Below are 26700 nucleotides of genomic sequence, written 5' to 3'. Positions count from 1 at the left end.
AGACGTGAAAGAGTTTAAGTATTATACGATCCTGTAGAACACTGTGGATTATAAAAGTAGAGATGTTTTGCTACAGTTGTCCAGGGCATTGGTGAGACCACACCTGGAATACTGTGTGCAAGTTTTGGTCTCCTTATTTAAGAAAGGACATAATTGCTTTGGAGGTGGTCAGAGAAGGTTCACTTGACTGATTCCTGGGATGAGGGGGTTATCTTATGATTAAAGGTTGGACAAGTTGGGCCTGCATACTTTGGAGTTTAGAAGAATGAGAGGTGATCTTATTGAAACATATAAGATCCTGCGGTGACTTGAAGGGGTAGATGCTGAGGGGATGTCCCCTTGTAGGAGAGACTAGAACTAGGGGCCACAGTTTAAAAATAAGGGATCTCCCATTTAATACGGAGATGAGGAGAAATGTTTTCTCTCAGAGGGTCATGAGTCTGTGGAACTCCCTTCCCCAGAGAGCGATGGAGGCAGGGTCATTGAATACTTTCAAGGCTGAGTTAGATAGATTCCTGATTAACAAGGGAGTCAAAGGTTATAGTAGGAACATAGGAACAGGAGTTGGCCATTCAGCTCCTCGTGCCTGCTCCGCCATTTGATAAGATCATGGCTGATCTGTGATCTAGCTCCATATACCTGCCTTTGGCCCATATCCCTCAATACCTTTGGTTGCCAAAAAGCTATCTATCCCAGATTTAAATTTAGCAATTGAGCTAGTAGGTAGTCAGGAAAGTAGGGTTGAGGTCACGATCAGATCAGCCATGATCTTATCAAATGGCAGAGCAGGCTCGAGGGGCCGAATGACCTACTCCTGCTCTAAATTCGTATGTTCGTATGTATTATTGGTGAATCATCCTGTGAGAAGATTTCACTTCCTAAGCTTTGTTATCTCTCGGATGGGCGATGTAATGGCAAGATGGTGGCATCAGCATGGACTTCATGATTCCAAGGAAGAATTGGACTTCTGTTGAAAAAAAAATTACACCGAATTACATTTAAGAAGTTTTATGGACACCGCGTTCAAAAACTGAATGGGTCAGAGCCCTAATTTTGACCTTGTGTGGATTAGAAACAATGACCCAACTTTTGACTCCAACTTAAAGACATCATGACAACCCAAAGTGAATTATGGGAAAGGACCCTGTTTACCACTTTAAGAAACCCCACACCTGTAGGGCTGTCCGGGACGTCCCGCCTTCTGCCATTCAAACTAACTTGATAATAACGTCCCGCCCACATCCCAGGAGGATTGGCTAACGGCCAGAAGGCCGGCCCTGCGATTGGTCAGAGCTGGCGTCAATCAGCCACCGCCCACGCCATGCCATCAGGTTAGGGTGACGTCTGACACTCAGTCCGAAGCGGCTTGACGCGAGGGGGGGGGGGGGGGAAAGGGCCAAAGTCCCGCCCTCTGGTATTCGCTATTGGACAGACCGGGTCCAGACGCATCGCCGATTGGGTAATTGGGCTGTCAGTCAGGCCTCTGGCCGAGCGACATAAACTTAGGTTGAGGCAGACCCGGAAGTCGGCCTCCATTTTAACCATTGTTACGGTGGAAAGAGGGGGAGATTCGGGTCATCGCTCATAGCAACGGAAACTGGGGAGAAAAGAAATAAAATCTCCCCCCCTTTACCCCCCCCAACCCCCCCCATCTGAAATTTAATTTTTTTTAATCGACTCCCATAAAGTAAAAAAAAACTTTTTTTTTAAAAAAAAGAAATACAATGGCGGTTATTAAGCCCGAGGCCTAACTTCACTGCTGAAGCCTCGGGGTCGAGTACGTGGGCAGTCCGTACCGGCGCGCTTCGATCCCGGCCTCCATGAGGTGCTGAAGCTGAAGGGAGTAGGGGGGGGGGGGTTTAAAAAAAGAAGAAAATAAACAAAACAAAAAAGACACCGAAACGGCCTGGAGCTCCCTCCAAACCCCCCCAAACAAATAATAATTACAGGAGGGAGGAAAACAGCCAAGTAACAGGTATCAGAAATAAGGTTCCAGCTGAATGTTTAATGCTTGTTCTGTGTTTAAAGTAGTTTGAGGGAAGGGGAGGTCTGGGGCAAAATCCCACCCTCCAGCAATGTCTTGCATTTGCTGGGTAACCAGTGTCGATCTGACAGGGTGAATGTGGGGAGCGTTTGAGGCAACAAAATTAGTTCAACTTTCCTATTATGGGTGGGAAGGGAATGTAATAAATTTCTAGTTTTAAGTTGCAATAAGTTTGAAAAACGTTTTGAAGACTAAACTTTTATGTTGCTTGAGTTTAAGAGTTGCTATAAGTTTTGGTGTTTTAAATTTTGATGCATTTTTAAAAAAATGTTATTGAATGCAGCAAACTTTTACTTGTTTTGTTTTGTGATTTTACTTTTCTTCGTGTTTACAATGTCAAGTGTTACGAGAGTTGGAGTTTTTCTTTATGAAGTTTTGACTATTTTAAAATGATTCAATCATCCAGAATTGTAAATGTTTTCAGATTTGTGAGCCATGTGGAAAAGATATTGGTTCATGTCATTTAGTTATTTTTTTCAAAAATATGTGTACAACTTTTGATGTGGAAGCTGATGGAATTGTTTGGTGATGAGTGGTTGTCTTGTTAAAAGGTTGGACGTTTGGGATGATTCTCTGCAATTGTTTAGAAATGTGTAAATGGAGAGGGAAAATGCTGATCTTTCTGATTTGAGAAGCTCTGGGGAGCTCGCTTGAGAACAATGAGAGCACAGTTGGTCTCGAAGGGGGAAAAACTTATTGACCTAACGACAGTGTTGGACAGAACGCAATCAGCATTAAACACACTGTTCAGGGCTCAAGATAATAGGAGCCAGGCAGTAAAATATTTACAAAAACAGTGTCTGTCTTTAGTTGTTGGCGATGCTGTGGGATTGACTTCCACAATTGCTGCATTGACTCTGTGTTTTGAGACTTGACTTGCAACTTGCGTGTTTGCAGTGTTCTGTATGGAGAATCACAAAACTGTCCGGTATGAAAATTAACTGTGATGTGGTGCATCATCACAAGGCTTTAATGCATTCGAGGTGTCCTGATGCCTGAGAGTGTTATATAGCCCTCTAACCCCCTCTCAACCCTAATATCTGCTTACGTCTTTGGAGCTTTCCTGTTGGTAATTTCAGTGTTTTTTTTTGTGATATCTTGTTCGCTGCCACTCTATTACAGAAAGGTGTGGTATCATCATTCAAGGTTGTGAGTGCAAAGGGGGTGAGCTGACAGGAAGCGAGGGTTTTATTGATAATTATGGTATTTTATAGAGGTGTGGGACTCTTGTGTAGTCAAGTCTATACGTCTGGATCTGGGGGGTGACTTGTACATTTTAGCAGCAACTGCTCGCCTAACTGGCCATAACCTTTTTATACCGAGGTATACAAGACAGTAATTGGTATCGAGACAGTGAATCCGGGAATACTACTGCAAACTAAACAATTGACAGTAGCTGAAGGGGGTAGTGAGAAGCAAATTTAGGACTGATGTCCAAAATGGACGACTTAGGCAGCATAGCAGGGACAAAACCCCTGGTCATTTAGAAGAAACGTTTGAATGGTGTGGAAGAGGGATGGCGAGAAGGGCTGCAGGGTCTTTCTAGATGGATAGGCTGGTTGGTTTCCCTCGCCTCTCTATCTCATACATACTTTTTTTTAAAACAGTGATTCAAGGGGCTCTGGTCCTTAATTTAACACTGGTAGATTTATGTTTTTACCTAAATGCAAATCCGTAGTCTAGAAACTGCGGTGATGTTAGTGGATGGGTTCGTAGAGTTATTATATGATGTTTCTTTGTCTGCTATTTTAGCAGAGGCATTCATCCACTTAAAAAGGGTAAGTGTCTGAATTAAAATAGTTGAGAAATGGCCGTCACATCATATTGTCACCGGTAATTCTAGGATTGTACATTTAAAAAAAATTACAAGTGGTTGTCGTGCTGCCCTACCAGGTTGATCATTTTATATCGAGCAGAGGCTCAGAGAATGAGTGTGTGTTCTTGCTCGCCTGCAGACTGTCCACAGTTTACCCGACGAGAGGTTTACAGCAATGGGGTTCATCTGACCTGTTGTTGCATATGTAGTCCCATCTGTGTTGTGCCCCTGTTTGATACAGGGTCACTTCAAGTAGAAGCAGTTCTGTCATAACGTTGGGGCTGTGGGATGTTCCCCGTTCATATTAATGGGCAGATTCTACAGCCCTGGGGACAATGGGCCTTTGCAGATGCAGTTGCCCGAAATTAAGATTACATAGAATTTACAGCACAGAAACAGGCCATTTCGCCCAATTGGTCTATGCCGGTGTTTATGTTCCACACAAGCCTCCTCCCTCCTTACTTCATCTAACTCTATCAGCAAAGATACTTCTTTCTTGCTTCAGAAGGATTGTTAGGGAGTCCTAAACTAGGGGCCATAAATGCAAGGTAGTCACTAATAAATCCAATAAAGAATTCAGGAGAAACTTCTTTACCCATGGAGTGGTGAGAATGTGGAACTCGATACCACAAGAAGTGGTTGAGGTGAATAGCATAGATGCATTTAAGGGGAAGCTAGATAAGTACATGAGGGAGAAAGGAATAGAAGGATATGCTGATAGGGTGAGATGAAGAGGGATGGGAGGAGGCTCGTGTGGAGCATAAACACCGGCATAGACCCGTTGGGACAAATGGCCTGTTTCTATACTGTAAATTCTATGTAATTCTGTACAGCTGAGCAAGTGAAGACCGTGTTGCTGCCCTGAATGAGTGAGCGCTCAGTGCACCCACAGCCAGAAGAAAATGCTAGCTAGCACGGGCACTAATTCAGTAGCCCACCTTATGTCCTTATGTGGTGGGTCTCTCTGCATTGCTGCATTTCCGTGACGTTGCAGCAGGTCCAGGCTGCCCTCGTCAGACTCTCAAAGCGGCCTCGAAAAGGCAAATGGGTCTTTTTGATTTTAGAAACTACCCCAGCAGCTGTTCTTCCTCCACTTAACTCTTGTTTACTGTATTCACCAAATCAGTGCACTTTATGTTTTAGGTTAGCATTAAAGCAGGTGTGAGCTTGTGGAATTATCCTGTTTATGCTAAGACTTGGTGCTGTATCCAGAACCCATCATTAAAATCTTTTCAATTGAACTGCTAATTTCTGCTGCCGCCCAGTCCATACCTTTCTGCAAAATAACATTTATATTCAAACAGTGTATTCGGTGGGGAGGTTTTGAGTGAAGTTGTCAAATCATGTGTTGCTCCCTGATATAGTAAATGTGATCCATCATGTAGTACTGAACCATACTGACCAGATAGGTCCCAAGTTTGATCACTGGGATATTGAGCTGGCTGATCCCTGTTTACATTGGAATGTACTGTACTGAATCGGGTAGGGGCTCCACTGTGCAGTGCCCCTCTGGTCTGCGCAATAATCTGTCCATCTAACTGTGTTTTGTATTGCGGTGGCAATATCATCACAGTGTTGATACGTCTGTGATGCGACACTGGAACCTATTTGTGATCTGCATTGTGAAGCCTGATGTCGGTGCACGATTGGGCCTGTAACCAGCAGGGGTGTTTGTTCCTCCACTGTGAGTGTGAGCATAGGTGACTTCAGATAAAACCAGCGGCTCATAGTGATGGCGGATTCCCCGATTTCCAAGTTGGCAAGAGCTGAGGTTCATAACTAAGTGCCTCAGCATCTGTGTTCGCACCCTGTGGTCATTCTGATCATTAGACTCCCTTGAAGACTAGGTACAGTGTTGAACCTGGTCAGCAGTTGAAAACAGTGATGGTGGCCTGTTATCAGTGAGTGGGGCTGGTCTTGTCTTTTCTGCTTGGAGCCCCTTTCATGCTGCCGTCCTATACTTCAGCTTTCCTGTATCTTTTCCTCACACGTGTATGTATGGACATTGTATAGGTATGTTCCACTTTTATCCCTAATATTTTCTCTCTTCCCCTGCTCTCCCCCCAATTCCTATCCTGAAGGCATTGTACTGGGATGCACTTACAGGGGTACCAGACACCTCTGATCCCGCGCTGGCTTTTCCACTGTGAAAGGTATCACAGCCGAGCCCAATACTGGCCTCGCCATTGTGTGCACTTTCCAGACGTTGGTTAGTGAACAGCAGTCGTGAGCGGGTGCTCTAGCCGGATACCCCCCTCCTCCCATCCCAGAAGAACTGAAGCCAGTTCTAGCGTTGCAATTGCTGCTCTGGGTAAAATCAGCAAACGTGAAACAGACCAGGAAATAAACTTCTGGTCTGTATGGGTCAGTACCACTTCACAGCTTTTACCAAGTGAGCCATCGGAGGCGTTCTTGGTTGTATTCTTTGATAGGATGAGACGACAGTGAAGAAGGAAGTGCTTGTGGTTTGGCTTTTATTAACTCGGTGTGCCCGTGTCTGTTTCGTTTTTGTACTGGCAGGTGCCTGAATCGGCCAAAGAGTGGGACCATCCCGAGGCTGGAGTTATTGAAGCCTGTTCCAATTTGAAAATGGGAGAATAGTGGGGAAAAGGCAGGTTGGTTATTGGGGTAGGTTTGGCTCATTTTTCCTCTGTCAGGCACCTTGTTTACAGAGTGCTCGGAGCTTGCAGGTGATAGTCATGTTCGTTAGAAAGTTGGCTGGATAAGATCCTAGGTTTGGTCTTCCCTGGCCTGCGTTGTTAGCTGATCTGACTAGGTTAGGGAGGGGGCAATCTGCCAAGTTTCCTACTCCTGATTTACTATTCAGTTGTGTGTGTGTGAGAGACAGAGTGATAGAATCAGCCTCTGCTCTCATCAAATAGCCCAGTCACACCGTCAAAGCTCTTGGGTGAGGAATGGCTACTTGAGCAAGGTACAGAAGGGTGACGGGTGCCTGTGGAATTGTGCCCCAGCGAGGCTCAGCATTGGGGCAGCAAATTACAATAACAACTTGCATTTTTATAATCCCTTTAATGTACTAAAACATTCCAAGGTGCTTCACAGGAAAGATTATCAAACAAAATTGCTCATTGGACCACCTCTCTTTCACCCCCTGACCCCCAACCACTGCCTATGAGGCTGGTATTGATTAGCGGAGGATAGTCACCCAGGGCTTGCTCACTTGATGGTACCTTCCGTAAAGCCAACACTCAAAATCAGTTTTTTTTTTAAAGCATTCCCTTTTCCAAACTCCTTCCCAAACTTCATAAACTCTTTCCTTCTTACAGCCCACACGCTGAAGTCTACTTCTCTTAATTCAAATGTCCCTAGTTCAAATTATCTTTTTTTTAAGCATCTAAATTCCGAATTTGCTGTGTTTATCGTGCTGAGTTCAAACAATTGGCCACTGATCCCATCCCCCTCCCTGGCCATTGTCTCAGGCTGGACCAGACTATTCGCAATCTGGGTGTTCTATTCTACCCCAAGCTGAGCTTCCGACCTCGTGTACTCTCCATCACAAAGACTGTCCACAGCCACCTGCCTCAGCCCATTGTCGCTGAAACCCTCAACCATATCTTTGTCACCTCCAGATTTGACTCTTCCAATGCTCTCCTGGCTGGCCTCCCAGTCTCCGCCCTCCAGAAACTTCAGTTCACCGAAAACTCTGCTGCCTGTATCCTGTCACCACTGTGCTTGCCAACAATGGCTCCCGGTCCCCTAATGCCTTAAATTTAAAATTGTCATCCTCGTATTGAAACCTCTTCATGGTGTCGTCCCTCCTTATCTGTAACCTGCTCCAGCCGTACAAATTCCATCCCCTGAACTCTCCATTCGTCCAACCTGGCCTCTTGTGACCCCCTGCCCCCCCCACACTTTCAGCTCAGCATTGGTGGCCATGCCTTCATCCGTCTAGACCCCACACTCCCTCCCTAAACAACTGTGCCTCTCCACCTCCCTCTTCTCCTTTAAGACCCTCCTTAGAACCTACCTTTTTGATCAAACTTTTGGTCACCCCTCCTAATATCGCCTTCATCTCAGCATCCATTTTTGTCTGTTTGTGCCTCAGTGAAGCACCTTAGGATGTTTTTTTCTATGTTAAGAGCACTATATAAATGCACGTTATTGTTAATTCAACTTAAGTTTAAAAAGTGACTTTGAATTATCGGGAGTATAATTAATTTGGACCTCAAATATGGCAACTTGCATTTATGTAGCTTTTAATGTAAAGATGTGTCCCGAGGTGCTTCACAAATAGAATTGCATGTTGAGCCAGGTACGGTGAGATTAGATGGGAGTGATTGAAAGCCTGGTCAAAGAGATGGGTCTTGAGGTTTTTAAAGCTGGAGAAGTTTAGGGAGGGAGTTCCAAGATGTAAGAGCAATGTATCTGAAAGTTCTGCCAGCAATGATGGGGTGCAGGGAGTTGGGGGGAATGCACAGAAGGGCAGGGTTAAAGGATGAAAACATTTGGGAAGGAATGTCGGGCTGGATGAGTTTGCAGAAATGTGGTGGATGGAAGTCTGGAGGCGTTTATAGATGACGGTGACGCTTATGAAATGAATGCTTGGAGGATGAGGAGATGGTATCGGTCAGCAAGATCAGGGGTGGTGGGACTCCGTACAGGGCAGAATCTGTGCAGCAGAGTTTTAGGCAAGTTGGAGTTTATGGAGGGTAAGAGGTCAGAGTAGTCGAGTCTGGAGGTGACTTAGACATGTCTAAGGATTTCAGCGGCTTTGGGGTTGAGCAACATTTAATTTAAAAACGGATTCTAAACGGATTAACGCAAGCAAATTAAATCACGGCTGGAGGACTGAAACAATTATAACTGCACTTAGTAAGCCCCCCCCACTTCTGTAAGCTTCAGGACGCATTCTCAAATCCCCTCTCCCAACAACGTACATACTTTACGGGATGGCTCTGTAGCAGCTGTTTGAGATGGCTGATGACCAAGATCTGGATTAATCCAGGGTTTGTGAGTGAGCTGGAAAGAAAAAAGATTCTGCCCCTGAAATTAAAAATGTAAACAATGGCTGGGAGGTAGCAGGCTTGCCTCTGAGTCAGAAGGCTTAAACCCCACTCCAGATTGAACATATGATCTAGGCTGGCACCTCAGTGCAGTGCTGAGGGAGTGCTGCATTGTTGGAGGTATCTGACTTTCAGATGAGATGTTAAACCGAGGCCCCGGTCTGCCTGTTCAGATGTACATAAAGTTGTTATTTGAAGTGGAGTGGGGAGTCCTTCGGGTATCCCAGTCAACAGTCCCTCCTCAACCAGCACCACCTAAAACAGATTAACTGGTCATTTAACTCATTTATTGTTTGTATGGTTTGTGTTTCAAAAGTAATTTGTTGATTGTGAAGAGCTTCGGGACGTGCTAGGGATGTAAAAGTTGCTTTATAAATGCAGGTGTTTTGTTGATTGGCAAAGGAGGGGAGGTAAAAAGACAGACTTGTTTGCAGTTGTGCTGTTAAAATGTGAGCCTGCGAGTTAATTTGGGTTATTCCTTTAGCTCAAGGTAAAACTCGAGAACTACAGTCAGTGGAATCTCTCCGCAGGGAGTGTGCCTAGTGCTGAGTGTACGTCATCCATCATACCCGAGTGCACCATCATTCATTAAAGCTTCATCCCTTGAGGGAACTAAAATGGCTGCCTGGGCAGTCTCAACTTTGCTGATGTGACTGACCTATCTACGTTCCTTACTTTCTTTCCTTTGCTCCAGGCTGTTCAATCAGAAGGGAAATTCCAGCCCTTGGCTGGTAAATCTGTGCTCACTTGACTTGGAGGTTAGTTTCACGATGGTTGTGACCCGCTTCCGAAATCTAATTTCCAAGGTAGCTTAGTGACACAAAAAAAAGTTGCTGGGGAATAGACAGCTGGTCCATCAGCACCTGTAAAGAGAAAAGACAGGCTAATGTTTCGCCAGATTTGGAATTTATTTTGAGTCCAGTGAGAAAGCAGCGATACTTGTGCTGCTCCACAGACCCTCTTCTCAGTTCAGCCTTCCTGAGCCAGTCAGGCTCTCCCCAGATGGCAGGCTGCCAGTTTTTGTGGTGACGCAATACCTAGTTGACGGGAAAGGGAAATCGGCACAGGTTTCCACACCCTTTCTGTCCCAGGGCAACCGGCCATTGATCAGCCAGCCTCTCCACTGGAGGACTCCAGTAAGTGGGGGCGGGGAATGCACAGAAAATAAAGTTTAACGCAATTCCCCCCCCTTCTCCATACGCAAGAGCAGAAAATCCTCAAGTATAATTTAAGAGCAGGCAGCAGCCGTTGTTAGATTTAGGACGTTATTAAAATCCATTTGCTGATCAGTGACCTCATTGCACAGAACGTTGTACTCTTATTAAACCCGAGTCCCAGCTTGACCTTGTTGTACTTGCTTTATAAAGTGAGTGCTCCCTGTACCTCATTTGCTAGGTTAAGAATGAGTAAAGCTGCTTTATAAATGGATTTGGCACCAGGAAAGGTTGAGATCGGAGCTCTGGTATATTCTGAGTTAGCCGCTCTCGACTCGGGACGTAGTGGGATGCTGGCTAAGGACTAGGAGTGGGTTCAATGTCTGCTTTTCTGTCTCCCATCTCTTCTGAGACCAATGCTTCAGTTGAGATCGCCAGCGCTTTGAACCTAATATCACAAACCTTGCCAGTGTGGCAGTTCATGGCTGTAGCAGATAGTCACGTTTGCTACAAGACCAACTTTGGGGCTTGGAAAGTAAAATGTTTACATAGAATTATAGAATGTACAGCATAGAAACAAGCCATTGGGCTATACTCCACATGAGCCTCCCACCCCTACTTCATCTAACCCTATCAGCATAACCTTCTATTCCTTTCTCCCTCACGTACTTCTCTAGTTTCCCCTTAAATGCATCTATATATATATATAATCTCCAGAGGCTGGCTGATCAATGGCCGGTTGCCCTGGGACAGAAAGGGTGTGGAAACCTGTGCCGATTTCCCTTTCCCGTCAACTAGGTATGGCGTCATTCTTGTAAATTTATTTAGTGTTTTTCCCCCTATACAAGTTATATATAACAAATTCGCTTGGAATGGGCTGGTCCTCCAACTGACCCTGCCTGGGACTTTTCTAAATGTTACCAGGTCTTAGTTCAGGTTTTGGGAGAGTGACCTCTTTTCCTGCATTTCCTTCTACATTTGCCATTGGATGATGGTCTGTTAGGTGTGTTGGTCCTCACCATATAAAGTAAGGAGGCCCAAGGTGCAAACTGTGAGATTGATTTCCTGTATATATTTTGATGGGCAGGTGGTCATAGCCCAACAGCAGATTCTTAGTACTACATTTTGCTGAACACTTGGTCATTTACACTGAATGGGGCTGGCAGAGTGTAGAATGACAAGTTTGCCAATACCTTGTTGGCACGTGAAGTGAGCTTTCAGATGGGACCACAATATCTACATGGTTGAGGCTAGTTGGACAAATCGTCAAACAGTGCAGCTTCAAGGAGTTTTGTGTGCAGAAGAGGTTTAAGATGGATTTTCAGGATAAATGTGGTATAGACGTGAAGTGTATTTTCCAATTGGTAAAGCCAAATTTTCGGGTGTGAAGTGGGTGTCGCCAGGCAGGAAATGGGATTGATTTACATGCTGGGTTTGTATCCCAAAAAGATCTGAATGTTGGTTCATTGTACAATTTTCAGGCCATTTCTATTTTTCTTAGAGGTTTTGCTGCTGTGAATTGGCATTTCAGGGGCCTTTGAGGTAATTGTTATGATACAGCCTTTGTCCTGACAGCTGCAATAGTGCCACAATAGGTTTCCCCCATGGGAATCCCCCAATATCATCATCACATTGGAAGAGGGAGAAGGATGAGCAATGAAAGGATGGCAGGCAGATTAGGCTGCACCGTAGACATTGTTCACCCACCAGTACTTCACTGAGGATTTCTCTTAATTAGCAGCCGAATCACTGGATTAACAGTCCTGTCTACATCTTCCCATTGCCCTCCGCAAATAGCTTTCCACCTGCAGTACCTTATAACAATTTGAGGCATCTCTCACATATCGCGGTCCTGCCGCCTAATGAATCATGCTTGCAGACTTTTGCAAGAAGTACTCTGCACAGTTCCAGTACAGCCTGATTTTTATTATCCGATCATGATGTGTGTGTGTCAGTATTTGATGAATATGCTCTTAGCTCTAGCCTTGTGCTCCTTCTCGGTGCTTCCACTTTGGCAGGGGTATGCGATGTGGCTGGCTGTTTTGTGCGCAGAAGAGTCTCTTGGGATCGAGATGGCTGGCCTCCTGATAGCTGAATCCTGAGATGAATGTGCTGCAGGCTGTGCCTTTTCCAGTACCATGTAGGCAGCCTGGCCCAGTGGGCTTTCTGCCACATGGTGCGTGCATTGAGTGAGCGTTGCGCCATTGCCTGTGACTCTGTTACTGGGCCCGGCCTCAGCACGGCCATTGGATGGTATGATAGCAATCCTAATGGCACCACTGAGTTCTGTGAAGCCATGCCTTGTGGATCTCCCCAACCCATCTTCACACCAATTGATGCTGGAAGGAGGTATTTGGTTCCACGCTGGAATCCCAGGCCTCAGTGACAGCGGTCTCTGCATCCATGGAAGAAACATAACTACTCCTGGAGCCTCTGGCATGTTGTAGATATCCTTGGAGTTGCCACATGCTCCATGCTAGGCTGCAGTGTTGCAAAACCGTCATGTAAGGCTACACCTGCGATGAGTGGATTCCTCCACCTTGAGCCATCATTCGCAGCGTACTGCTTGGCACAATTCCCCCTATGATGGCTTCAACAGTTGGTGGTCAGAAAGCATCCCCCTTACAAAAGCAGGCGCTCAGCACTAAAGATCTCCCACACTATTTAACTGAGAGCGGACATGTGTTACCCAGCACACTCCCCTGTGGGTCACAAAATATATCTGAGCTGGTGCTGGTGAGAGAGAGTGTGAGTGACTGTAAAGTGCCGTCATGCCTGAACCTGCAGGCTGGAAGGCTCTTCTTCTTTTGGAACATGGAGAGAAAGAGGATGGCAGGTTACGATAGTGGTCCTTCTGAGCAGCCTTCAAGTATGGCTTTCAGTCGAAAAAGTGACATGCTAACAATCTTTCCTGCTATTAAGTTGATGATGAGGAAGAGCAGCAGGAGGTTATCATGACCCCTGAGCTGGTGCCAGTTCTATTCCCCATCTCAGAGACCCTCTATGTCCTGGCTTCCCAGGGTTTCCCCATCAAAGGGGTTTAGTGGGTGAAAGTTTTTGCGTGTTCTGTCTGTCACAGGCTGCCTTCTGTCACAACTGGAATAGAAGTGTCAAGGTGAGATGCAGTAATGCCCATGTGTCAACATGCAGCCTCTAGTGGGTGTAAGAAAGAAAGAAAAAGTTGCATTTATACAGTGCCTTTCATGACCTCAGGATATCCCAAAGCGCTTTACAGCCAATGAAGTACTTTAGAAGCATAGTCACTCTTGTGATGTAGGAAATGACATGAACGTGTAGCATTCTGCTACATCTGATGCCAGGATTATTTTGGGTTGAATATGTGTGAGGTTATGACTGAAGGATCAATTACAGGTGTAGGTTGTGGTGCCAATTGCACCCTGCTGCATCATGGGTATTCATGGTCAAGTTTGAAGGTGGCTCAGTGGTAGCATTCTCACTTCTGAGTCAGCAGGTTGTGGGTTCAAGTCCCACTCCGGACACTTGACCACATAAACTAGATTGAGATAGTTGATGAGATGTTAAACCGAGGCCCCGTCTATCCTCTCAGGTGGACGTAAAAGATCCCATGGCACTATTTCGAAGACGAGCAGGGGAGTTAGAATCGTTACAGCACAGAAGGAGGCCATTTGGCCCATCGAGCCTGTGCCAGCTCTTCGTAAGAGCAATCCAGTTAGTCCCATTCCCCCGCTCTTTTCCCGTAGCCCTGCAAATTTTTTCCCTTCAAATATTTATCCAATTCCTTTTCAAAAGCCACGATTCAATCTGCTTCCACTGCCCTTTCAGGCGATGCATTCCAGATCATAACTACTCACTGCGTAAAAAAGTTTTTCCTTATGTCGCCTTTGGTTCTTTTGCCAATCACCTTAAATCTGTGTTCTCTGGTTCTCGACCCGTCCGCCATTGGGAACAGTTTCTCTTTATTTACTTTATCTAAACCTTTCATGATTTTGAAATCTCTCAATCTTCTCTGCTCTAAGGAGAACAACCCCAGCTTCTTCAGTCTATCCACATAACTGAAGTCCCTCAACCCTGGAATTATTCTAGTAAATGCCTGGATGAGTGCAGCTCCAACAACATTCAAGAAGCTTGACGCCATCCAGGACAAAGCAGCCTGCTTGATTGGCACCCCATCCACCACCCTAAACATTCACTCCCTTCACCACCGGCGCACCGTGGCTGCAGTGTGTACCATCCACAGGATGCACTGCAGAAACTCGCCAAGGCTTCTTCGACAGCACCTCCCAAACCCGTGACCTCTACCACCTAGAACGACAAGGGCAGCAGGCACATGGGAACAACACCACCTGCACGTTCCTCTCCAAATCACACACCATCCCGACTTGGAAATATATTGCTGTTCCTTCATCATCGCTGGGTCAAAATCCTGGAACTCCCTTCCTAACGGCACTGTGGGAGAACCTTCACCACACAGACTGCAGCGGTTCAAGAAGGTGGCTCACCACCACCTTCTCAAGGGCAATTAGGGATGGGCAATAAATGCTGGCCTTGCCAGCAATGCCCACATCCCATGAATGAATAAAAAAAATATTTTCTGCACCCTCTAATCCTTCCTAAAGTGTGGTGCCCAGAATTGGACACAATACTCCAGTAGTGTCCAAACCAGTGTTTTATAAAGGTTCAACGTAACTTCCTTGCTTTTGTACTCTATGCCTCTATTTGTAAAGCCCAGGGATAGAGTTTTGAGTATTCCTGAGGGTCTCGCATTATCTGAAAGGGATACACAGCGCTGGACACTCATGGGGCTGTGACACTGTCTATTAGTGGTAGTGTTCTCCCTGGTTTTCTGCCCAATATTTATCCCTCAACCAACATCAATCACTAAAACAGATTATCTGGTCATTATCGCATTGCTGTTTGTGGGACCTTGCTCTGCGCAAATTGGCTGCTGCGTTTCCTAACACTACAAAAGTGACTAGACTTCAAAGATACTTCATTGACTGTAAAGTGATTTGGGATGTCCTGAAGTCGTGAAAAGGACTATATAAATGCTAGTTCGTTCTTTAGTTGAACGACAGTGGGGTGAGGGGAGGTCTTTGTAAGTGTTATACGTGCTTACTCCACTTCATTAATGGCAGGTCATGGTGGGTTCTCCTACTGAGGCTGATCTGATAAGGTATTTAAGCATCCTTTAATCACTGTTTCCAGGTGTGTTATGTAGTGGAGGTGGCTGATGGTCATCTGCTTCCATGCCTCTTGGGCTGCTCTTTTTCAGAGTTGGGCCGGGAGGGAGGGGGCTGTGGCGCTCAGTACTGAAAGGGGTACCCCTCTTCTGCCTCACACCCTCCATCAGAATTTCTATAGCATAGAAACATGGTGTTCTCTGCACTCCTTCCAGGCCTGTGTTTGGGTGACAAGCTTGCTGACTTCCAAATTTGATCAATTACCGTGCATGGCCTTAAACCCTGCAGCAGGACTCCACCAACGGTCAAGCTCCCGTTACAAGTGCTTTGAAGCCTGCTTACAGTATTGGAGGTGCATGCAGGGGTCGGCTCACTGCGTGTTGGGCATACGATTCTTGCACCGCCCGATTGGAAAATCTTCGTGTGTATTTAGTAAGTGCAAATGAGACAAATTTGAGTAAACCTTCATTCTATGATGGCTGCTTGTTTTGTATTTGACACCAGGAGTTGAGAGAGAGTTTTGTGTGTGTGTGTGTGTGTGTGTGTGTGTGTGTGTGTACACACATCCTCGAGCAAGGACTTTTGGAATAACCAAGTGCAGGGACTTCCAAAAATGGAAGTGTCTTGCTGGAGTGTTGATAGGTTGACTTCCAATCAGTCTGAAGTATAAGGAGTGACTTTGTTCGTAATCTCTGTCTCCACCTCTGTATCCTGTCTGTATATCTCATTGTGATCTGCTGAATTCCCTGCTGTTATATTAAACTGCAGCCCGTGGTTTACCTGTACTCAATTTCAAATTGCCTTCCGCCTCAGTTTGATTCGATTTTTTTCCCCCTCTTTCCCCAACAGTTTCTAAAACACTTTCTTTAATTGGCTGCCAGAACTCTGTTCAAGGTACTGGGCTTTACAGTTAAGTGGGAAGATGATCTAATTCTGGCTAAGAATGTTATAATCCATGCCTTTTTGTTATCTTTGTCCCTTCTGCCCTCTCCAAAACATCCTGGTGTTTGATTTTTTTTTATCTCGCCCCCTCCTTCTCATTCTGAAGGCATTGCCTTGAACTGCAAAATGGTTCCAGTTGTGATGATCACCCTCTGGTATCTCACCCAAATGGGTATTCTTTGAGTCTGAGCTCAGACATTGGGCGTTGTCTTGCTATTCAACCACGGGAGATATCACAACGAGTCTGATCGTGTCCTTGCTCACCATCCATACATATTCACTTTCCAGCATGGGTCACTGTATAGCAATCTGGCTAGCTCAAAATGCTGATGTGATGTTTAGCACCCCAAGCACTGCCTTGGTTAGAGCGAACGTTATGGGTTATGGATCTAGGGTCAAACCTGATATCCAGCTGGTCTTTATGGCTGACTGGATGATGCATTTACGAATTAGAGCCATTGTTGTGCAATGCATTGCTGGCCCTTGCAGTCCAGTCAGTTGATGTGCGCAGTGTCAGCTTGGCTCACTTGGCAACACCTTCTCTGAGTTGGATGGTTACTAGGCAGGCTGACAATCCAGTGCAATATTCAGGGAGTGCTGCATTGTTGGAAGTGCAGTCCTTCACATTTCCTGGGACCTCAAAGCTGTGAAACGCCTTAATTCCCTCAGGACTCCTCCTCCAATCTACGGTCTTTTGAAACCCAAGCTTGGAGATGTCTAATCACCACTTGATTTACTGCATGTACTGTTTTCAACCTTCTCGTTCTTTGTATGAGCATCGGCCCTTCACCTAAGTTCCTCGAGCTGTAAAATTTTAAGACTTAAAAGCCAGAAAAGAGAAATGGGATTAGAGTTGATGGCTTCAACAACAACAACTTGCATTTATATAGCACCTTTAATGTAATAAAACATCCCAAGGCGCTTCACAGGAGCAGCAGCAAACAAAATTTCACACCGAGTCATGAAAGGAGATATTAGGGCAGGTGAGCAAAGGCTTGGTCAAAGAGGTAGGTTTTAAGGAGCGTTTTAAGGAGGTAGAGAGGCGGAGAAGTTTAGGAAAGGAATTCCAGAGCTATGGGCCTAGACAGCTGAAGGCACGGCCACCAACGGTGGAGCGATTAAAATCGGGGATGCGCAAGAGACAAGAATTGAAGGAGCTCAGAGAGCTCGGAGGTTTGTAGAGCTGGAGGAGGTTACTGAGATAGGGAGGGGCGAGGCCATGGAGGGATTTGAAAACAAGGATGAGAATTTTAAAATCGAGGCATTGCTGGACCAGGAGCCAATGTAGGTCAGCGAGCACAGGGGTGATGGGTGAACGGGATTTGGTGCGAGTTAGGATACGGGGCAGCAGAGTTTTAGATGAGCTCAAGGTTATGGAGGGTGGAAGATGGGAGGCCAGCCAGGAAAGCATTGGAATAGTCAAGTCTAGAGGTAATGAAAGCGTGGATGAGGGTAGTTGAAGAACTAGCACCAGCGCTGGCCTGATGGGTTGAGTTACCTCCTTCTTTGATTTTCTGTGTTTACAAATTTTCCAATATTAAACTTTTTACTGATTCTTCAATATAGTGTGCCCTTTGAGTGTGTGTACCTGAGATTGTTTAACAGATGTCCAGTCTTGTCTTGCTGTGCGAGTGAAATTTGGTGACACGTTTCACTTTCAAAAATTAGCCTGGTTTTCACTTTGAAGTCTCATTAATCTAAGAAACAAATGTGGTGTTGAACTGCCAGTCACTGCTGTGGGCAGAGTTTAACCTCCAACAGATAAGATGGAAAGACAAAATGGAGGCAGAATGACTGGCCTCCTTATGACCGAGCAATTGCCTGTCTTGGTGAATAACTAGTGTTGTTTTTTGAAAAAATGATTTTCTTCAACAGTATATAGGCGACATCCCACAGCTCGAAAGAAAATAATGTTTAAACTTGACAATGATGTTATAGTAAATTATTCTGTAGTTTTTTTTCACGTGGACACTGTTTCAATCCCAGATTATAACACCCGCAATCTCCCCGGCCCCGCACTCCCTTCAAGAAAAGATCAGGAGGGTGTAATATTTTGTGGATCTATGGACATCAGTGGTGCTCCTATTTAAACCTAGCGGAGAGAATGCTCAGGTCGGAATGGACTCCCACCAATTTCCTTCCCCTTTTTTCCAGCAATTGCATTTCAATTTCAAAGCACCATTCTCCGTGAATGTCTCTCTTGGAGGCAAAACTCGATGTCTGCCTGTGCCATACTCTGCAACCTACCCCCAGCGGATCAATGTGTGTCTCAACTCCTCCCCCCCCCCCCCCCCCCCAAAACCTTTTGGCATTTAATATAATTGTGAGAAATTGCAGTTTCCCTTGGAAGTTCTCTTGCAGTAATTCCAGTAAAAAGAGCTATCGACAGAAGGGTGGGGATCGGCCCCACCCCCCTCACTTTATAGATGTGTCTTTGGGAGCAGTACAGAGGAGATCTTTATAAGGATTCCTCATTAGTGAGAGTCATAAAATGGATGTTCAATCAGAGGTTGTGAAATGTCAGAGAGCATTATAAAGAGATTCTTATTGCAGGGCAGCAGCCTTAAAGTTATTGTGCTCCGATCCACCCAGGATTCGCCCAATGGTACAATTGTACCCACATTGTATCTCTAAAGAACCTATTCAGACCTTCTCTTAATGTAGCTGATGTACAGGCATCTTCTGATTGTAGTAACGCAGGCAACCAACTGGTGAAATGAGGATATATTAGTGTCAAGTTATTAGTTGACTCGTGGATGAATCTTGATACACTAAAGGCTGGGCCTATTCAGATCAAATGGTCGATCCTAACATGTAAAAGTTCTGAAAAGTGCTGTACTAGTTTCAGTAAGCAGTTTTTAAGGGTAGAATGTTTATGTTAACACTGAAGCCAAGTGTGAAATAACAGCAGTAATGTAACCCAGCAGGGGAAAAGGAAATCAGAGAGTGTGTCACCTCGTCCACGGTTGAGGGCTTTTTATGCCCCCGTTTTCACCGCACGGTTCCAGAAGGTGCTGACTTGTGCTTTTTTCTCTTCGCTTGGCCATCCTGATACCACACCCAAGTGGCCATTCATCACTTGTGAGCCTAGAAAAATCTTGTTAAATCCTGTTCTTGCCCAATGTCTGTCTACAAGCCGTTTTCCTAGTATGATTCATCGGAGAGTGATCAGGAGCTCGATAAACACTTCATTTTATTTTTTGCCGGCCCAGGGATGATCGGCTGTCTCAGCAGAGACTGGGGATCAAATTTAGGGCTACCTAGACTGTGTGGCTCAGTACCACATTAGATGTATCTCTTGCCCTCTGTGCCATTGGGGAATGTCGCGTACTTTGATAATATTGAAAGCCACAGAGCTCTTGGAGCAGGTTGCCTTACCCATGCTTTTAATGGCTTGGAAGACCAGGAGGAGTTGGGGGGGAGGAATGATTGAAATTCCTCTTAATATTTAAAAATGTATTGGCCAAATGGTGGTATGCTGGAGCTGATGTGTCAGAATACCTGTGTCTTCAACCTCCGTGTGATTTCACACCTCAGACATGTCATTGGCAGCAGCCAGCCACTACCTCATTTCAGCCTTCCTAACATCTTGAGAGTAAGTCTCCTTCATAACCCCCAGGGTAATGTGTGGGGGCAGATCCTAGAAGGAGGTGCAAATACTGTTATCCTTTTTCTCCTTACAAAAGTTTTTTATATTACCAGCCATCTCTTTTCCACAGTGGGTAAATGCACTCTCTCCGGTATAGCGCAAAATCATATTTACCACAGGGTCCTGGGTTCAATTCTGCCGAGTTAGCTGCTCTCAGCCAGAGAAGCAATTGACAATGCTGCAATTAGTCTCGGTGCTTGGTCACTGCTTGGGAGTTGAGGGTAGTAGGAATCAACTAGGGTTCATACTCCCGATTGCTGTACAGTGACTCTGTGCAGATATTGGGTGAGCACATGGTTGGAGTTGCTGTGATGCCCCCATGGTTAAGTGGCATGCCAGCACTTACTGCCAATGCTCGTACCTGGAGTGGCCACTTGAGTGTGGTACTGATGGGTGGCTGGTACCTGTGGGGGTTGTGACCCAGTAAATAGTCAGTGCCCTTGGGAGAAGATAGAAGGGGTGGTGGGGTGTGAATATCTCAGTTTCCCTATAGCATTTAACAGCATCAGAACTTGATTAACATATGGCTTTTGAATTAAAAGAAGGAAGGAAAAAACTTGCATTTATATCGCATCTTTCGTGACCTCAGGACATCCCAATGCACTTTACAGCCAATGAAATACTTTTGAGGTGTAGTCACTGTTGTAATATAGGAACTACACCAGCCAATTTGCACACAGCAAGCTCCCACAAACAGTAATGTGATAATGACCAGATAATCTGTTTTTTTTGGTGATGGTGGTTGAGAGATACATATTGGGCCAGAACACCAGGGAGAACTTACCTGCTCTTGATTGAATAGTGCCATGGGATCTTTTACGTCCACCTGAGAGGACAGGTGGAGCCTTGGTTTAACGTCTCACCCAAAAGACTGATTAATTAAAAAGAAATTGCATGAGACCAAAGGAAACTTCAGAGCCGAAGGGAATCACCCAGCATAGACCAGCCAGAGAGCGAAGGTGACGTGTTGTCACAGAAAGCCCCTTCCCATCAGAAAGTTGGCCTGGCTGAACAGAGGTGACCGGCAGGTAAGGGAGGTCTGGATCCTCAAATAGCAAGGAACGTCAGTCGGGTAGATATGTTTTCTTGCTTTTAAAAAAACACGAACTAAATGGAGAGCTATTTCCTGCCAAATGGTGTCTATCTCTGGCTGTAATATCTCTCTGCAGGATGAGTCTTGCCCTCTGGGACCGTCACAACACACCCCATAGTACATGTGACCTGTTTATTTTATTACTCCCCTGTAACGAGTAGATTTCTGTACTCTCATCTCTCTGGTTTTGTTGTCCTGAGCTGAGTGCTGCAAGGTGTGAGACAGTGGCCAAAGAACACTTTTTTTTGTTCAGAGTGTTGACTTTTTTCTTCGTCTCTGCCATGTTTGCGCAGTGTCCCAATGGTGGTTTTGTGATGTGGCACTGAAGGTGTCGAGCTAGTCATAATATGCTGTCTATTTGCCTCTTCCGCACACCCGTGGTCTCACTATTTGGCGCGGATTGCTGTGCATTGGAAGTTGCGTGTCTGGCGATGCCGAGTGAGGACGTGATCAGGCTTGGCTATGATGCCCTCCATAGCCAAATAGCTCGCCAACACTGAGTGTCTGGCTCACTTTGGCAAGGTACTGGAGGGTGGCTGGTATGAGAGAAACTATATTCGAGTGTAAATTAGGCCTTCAGGAAATGAGGAGAGGGAAAAAGAAAAACATTGTTTACCCATGTGTAAAACGGGGTGGCGGTTAAACCCTGTCTTAGTCATATTTGAATGGAATAATTTTTTTTTGGCCAAAGATATAATGTAAAGCATTTTTAGAGGAAATTTGATCCCTTGTGAATTGTTTTGTTGAGATCAATGATTTCCAATAAAAAAAATCTAAACTGACAGGTTTTAAATGTATGTAGGATAAAATGTGATTTCAATTAATTTCCATGTCTTGGGGCCTAACTGGAGCATGTGTCAAAGTGCCTTAGATGGCTGCTTCTGAAGTGCTCTTTAAGGGATCCTTTCCATTTGTCAGTTGTAGTGGATTAGGTTGCAGTCCAAAGCATTTTGTACATCACCTTCTAGTCAGGAGATTTTACCCCCTCCCTCACCCCATTAAGATTTCCTCCGTTTTGTGTTCATTTTGCCCTTGCAGTGCCCCATTGTGCAATAGAGAACTGACAAGATGACCGTGGATTCACAACCAGATGTTAGGAGGAGGTGGTGGGTGGAAGTCACAGATTATTTTTTTTTCTCTGTCATTGGAGCAGGGTCTCCATAACAGGCAGTCTGGCACTGACTGAAATTGAGAGCTGGCTGTGGGTAGGAAGCTCTATCCTACCAGAGCACGGTTCAGAGTGTTGGGAAGCTAGCGCTTTGGCACATATTTATTCTGTTTACCTCTCCTCAAGGTGTGCTGCCTTATGCTTGGGTGTAGTTCCACAGATACAGCTTCCAGTACTTTGTCCAAGTAAGCTATTTGATTGTAGGGGCCATCACCTGACTTTTGAATGTGTAGTTTCCAGTAGGGCTGAGTAGATGGCCATTGATGGTGGAGTGTTCCCTCCTTAACTTTGAGGCTAATTGAAAACTTTCTAACTTTTTTCTCATCAATTTTCTTTTCTTGTTGGGTGAAATTCCATGGACACCAATCACCTACCTGTACCTTGACCAAGAGTTCTTCGTGAGTAAGCCTTTTAACAGCGAGTGTTGGCAGACTAAGGAACTGAAGGCTGTGGGGTGGAAGGAACAGAGGGTGATCTGGGCTGAGCCTGATATTGTCCTCACCTGGCACACAACACAAGCATTTCCAGTAGATGACAGCGATCAGGGTAGAAGATTTTCTCCTCTTAACCCAGGGGTCACTGAGCGCAGCTGTAACCCTCTTCCATATTGCTGCCCCGGCTGTGATCAGCTCACTCAGCACAGACCAGGAATCGAATGAATCCAACACTTATCCTGGTGGAAAATTGTAGGTGCAAATTTTTGAGAGTAAAAGTGTAGTTTTAAAAGGCTTTTTGTGCTGCCTTATTATACCTATTTTCCATTTTAAATTCTTAAAGGTTTTATTTAGTCCTGATTCTAATTTTATTGTTGACAAGAAATCCTTGTTGAACTGCCTCCTACCATCCCCAAAATACAGTGTGTAAATCTATGAACTGGTCCATCAATCCTGTTCCATCCCGAGATGATGCATCCCACACACACCATCAACCTATTCCCCAGCCAAGTGATCTCTTCGGAGAGGCAGAAAAACAGAGGGGAAAAAACCGTCAACCAATTTAGGAAAAAGAAAATTCTGGGAAATTCCTCTCTGACCCCCTCCAAACGCATTCTTGGAAACTAGTGACTGATATCACTATCCCCAGTTAACCCACCCACTTTCTATACCCTCGTAGGAACCCATCCAGCTCCCATTTGAAGGCTTGCACACAAGCCATCAGACACTCGGCCAAGTATCCATTCGTTATGTTTGACCTTAGACATAGTGTTGACAGTCTATTCAAACGGAGGAGGGGGGGTTGGGGTTGGGTTGCATCTGCAGCTGAGCCTGATCTTATCCTTCGCCAATGCCCATATATTAATGTACTCTCCAGATAGCAGAGCAGGGATCTTGGCTGCCTTTCCCTTCTGTAGCCTAATGGCGCTGATTGTACTACCCCAACTGCCACAAGGCTTGATCACCTAACTGAGCACAGACCAGGATTGTTGCTGTTCTCTGTATGGCAGAGCACCACACCAGATGGTGCATTAACCAACTAAACTGTCAGGGGAGCTTAAAAAAAATCTTTATTGATCTGACCTCTCCTCTATTGCTAGGCCTGCCATTTGGGAATTGGAACTCAAAAACATTGAGACATAACACTGCCACAATTATTTTTTTTAAATTAAATTTTATAACGCTGATTGAAAATACTAAGGGGAAACCATACCAGCAATTCTTCCCGTTTGTAAAAAGGTCTTTCTTCGATGGATCACACAAGAGTGTCTTTTACTACACACTGCAGTTGTGTCATCAGTTCCTGCAGCTCACAGCTGTATTAAGGACACCAGGGACTGCAGAGCAGGCAAGGCCAAATGGCGTCTCTTCTAGTGGATGAGTCCGAGCTGGAAAATTCCACTCTTCCACCAGCCAGGGGTGAGTTACTTCCCAGCCTTGGCGAGTTGGAAAAACAAAACCACTCGCCGGCTTGTGAATAACATCAGGTGCCTTTATCCCTTTTGTTACTGTTTCTGTTTCTTGCTGCATCCGATCTTTGGTTTCTCGATGTAGCTCTTTCCAACTTCGCAGACTAGCTCCCCCTCTGTACTGCAGATATCTTACATTTTTAAGTAAAAGTTTTCTTTCTTTCCTGTGTTTTTTTAAAAATTGCCATGTGATTTTACAATGTTTTTCCACTACCTGATTTGATTTCAAGCAGTTTCTTCACGACAGGAGTCTGTGCAGGAATCCTGGAAAGGCTTGATCCTTAGATGAGGGATTGCAGTGGATTGTCTTGTTTGTGGGAGGAATAGACTGGGATAGTCTGTGACATACATATGAGTAAGTGGGAAAACGTAGGAAATTCAGAATCCATGAGAAAAGTCTGCTTACATAAGAATGTTTTTTGTGAACAAGACCCACTAAGTCTTTCTCTTTCTGATTGATATTCACCTGCCCCACACCTGATTCCTCTCAATCCTGGTCTATCCAGAAATGCATCTACTATGCCTTCATCTAAGTCGTTAATAAATATTGTGAATAATTGAGGCCCCAAGACACATCCCTGCGGGACTCCACTAGTCACATCCTGCCAATGTGAGTACCTACCCATTATCCCTACTCTCTGTCGCATCAGAGAGAGCCAGCATGGATTTGTGAAAGGTAGGTTGTGCCTGACAAATCTGATAGAATTTTTTGAAGAGGTGACTAAAGTAATGGACAGGGGAATGTCAATGGATGTTATTTATATGGACTTCCAGAAGGCATTTGATAAAGTCCCACATAAGAGACTGTTAGCTAAGATAGAAGCCCATGGAATCGAGGGAAAAGTACGGACTTGGTTAGGAAGTTGGCTAAGTGAAAGGCGACAGAGAGTAGGGATAATGGGTAGGTACTCACATTGGCAGGATGTGACTAGTGGAGTCCTGTAGGGATCTGTCTTGGGGCCTCAATTATGCACAATATTTATTAATGACATAGATGAAGGCATAGAAAGTCTCAATTGCTTCAGGGCTTGATGGCCGGCGCGGACACGATGGGCCGAAGGGCCTCTATCCGTGCTGTATAACTCTATGACTCTATGACATATCTAAGTTTGCCGATGACACAAAGATTAGTAGCATTGTAAGCAGTGTAGATGAAAACATAAAATTACAAAGGGATATTGATAGATTAGGTGAATGGGCAAAACTGTGGCAAATGGAATTCAATGTAGACAAATGTGAGGTCATCCACTTTGGATCAAAAAAGGATAGAACAGGGTACTTTCTAAATGGTAAAAAGTTAAAAACTGTGGATGTCCAAAGGGACTTAGGGGTTCAGGTACATAGATCATTGAAGTGTCATGAACAGGTGCAGAAAATAATCAAGAAGGCTAATGGAATGCTGGCCTTTATATCTAGAGTACAAGGAGGCAGACGTTATGCTGCAGCTATACAAAACCCTGGTTTGACTGCACCTGGAGTACTGTGAGCAGTTCTGGACACCGCACCTTCGGAAGGACATATTGGCCTTGGAGGGAGTGCAGCATAGGTTTACTAGAATGATGGCCAGACTTCAAGGGTTAAGTTACGAGGAGCGATTGCACAAATTGGGGTTGTATTCTCTGGAGTTTAGAAGGTTAAGGGGTGATCTGATTGAAGTTTATAAGATATTAAGGGGAACAGATAGGGTGGATAGAGAGAAACTATTTCTGCTGGTTGGGGATTCTAGGAGTAGGGGGCACAGTCTAAAAATTAGAGCTAAACCTCAGGAGTGAGATTAGAAAACACTTCTACACACAAAGGGTGGTGGAAGTTTGGAACTCTCTTCCGCAAACGGCAATTGATGCTAGCTCAATTGCTAATTTTAAATCTGAGATAGATAGCTTTTTGCCAACCAAAGGTATTAAGGGATATGGGCCAAAGGCAGGTATATGGAGTTAGATCACAGATCAGCCATGATCTTATCAAATGGCGGAGCGGGCTCGAGGGGCTGAATGGCCTACTCCTGTTCCTATATTCCTATCTACTGTAATTATCTCTGGAACCCATTTACACTGACAGTTTCAATAGTTTTCCAAGGAAGAGTTGGATCCAATGAAAGTGTGACTGCTTTGCTGCAATGAATCACCAGAATGTGTAATTTCTGAATTGGCTTTGTGCCAAAGAAGCAGAGGTGGCCTCAGACAAGAGAGACTTATGAAATATGTACAGCCTAAGAACAAGTGGGTGGACTCCACGAATGAATTCTCCCCAGTTTGACATGGCAACTTCTCTTTGACACTCTCCTTATGATTTTCTCTGAATCAACTGGCCCACTGCTGCACCTTGTGCCTCAATAAATAAAGTGAAGGAAAGCAGAATAGAGTAAGCAGTTTTGGCAACCCCATTAGAGAAAAGACATTAAAGCCAAAGAGAGCATACGGTGAAGATTCACCAGGAGGATACCGGGGATAGGATACTATTGTTATGAGGAGAGATCTGAGATACTGGACTAATTCCATTGGAGCAGAGAAGGCTATGTGAAGATTTAATAGAAGTTTTTAAACTTGGATCAGATTTTAATAGGGTGAATCAGGAACGACTGTTTCCTCTGGTTGGGGTGTCAGTAATGAGGGACTATCAATGTAAAATGGTCACTAAGGAGAGAGGTAAGGAGAGATTGTTGGAACATGGATGCTTTGCCACACAGAGTAGTTGAGGCAGAGACCAATTTATCTTAAGGGAAGAATAGATAAACACTTTGAAGCA

General features: G+C 45.0%; 1 protein-coding gene across 6 annotated transcripts in view; it reads left to right on the top strand.

Moving 5' to 3' along the window:
- The first annotated feature begins 1556 nt into the window (after window positions 1-1556).
- The window catches only part of gatad2ab (GATA zinc finger domain containing 2Ab), a 115931-nt gene continuing 90787 nt past the window's right edge, over window positions 1557-26700 (top strand). For all 6 annotated transcript variants that reach the window (XM_067968511.1, XM_067968516.1, XM_067968515.1 and 3 more), the window contains exon 1: window positions 1557-1975. The gene's annotated coding sequence lies outside the window, so the exon portion shown is untranslated. The remainder of the gene's footprint in view (window positions 1976-26700) is intronic.

The sequence above is a fragment of the Heptranchias perlo genome, chromosome 29 (assembly GCF_035084215.1).
Source record: "Heptranchias perlo isolate sHepPer1 chromosome 29, sHepPer1.hap1, whole genome shotgun sequence".
Taxonomy (NCBI): domain Eukaryota; kingdom Metazoa; phylum Chordata; class Chondrichthyes; order Hexanchiformes; family Hexanchidae; genus Heptranchias; species Heptranchias perlo.
This window is presented reverse-complemented; position numbering and strand designations above follow the sequence as displayed.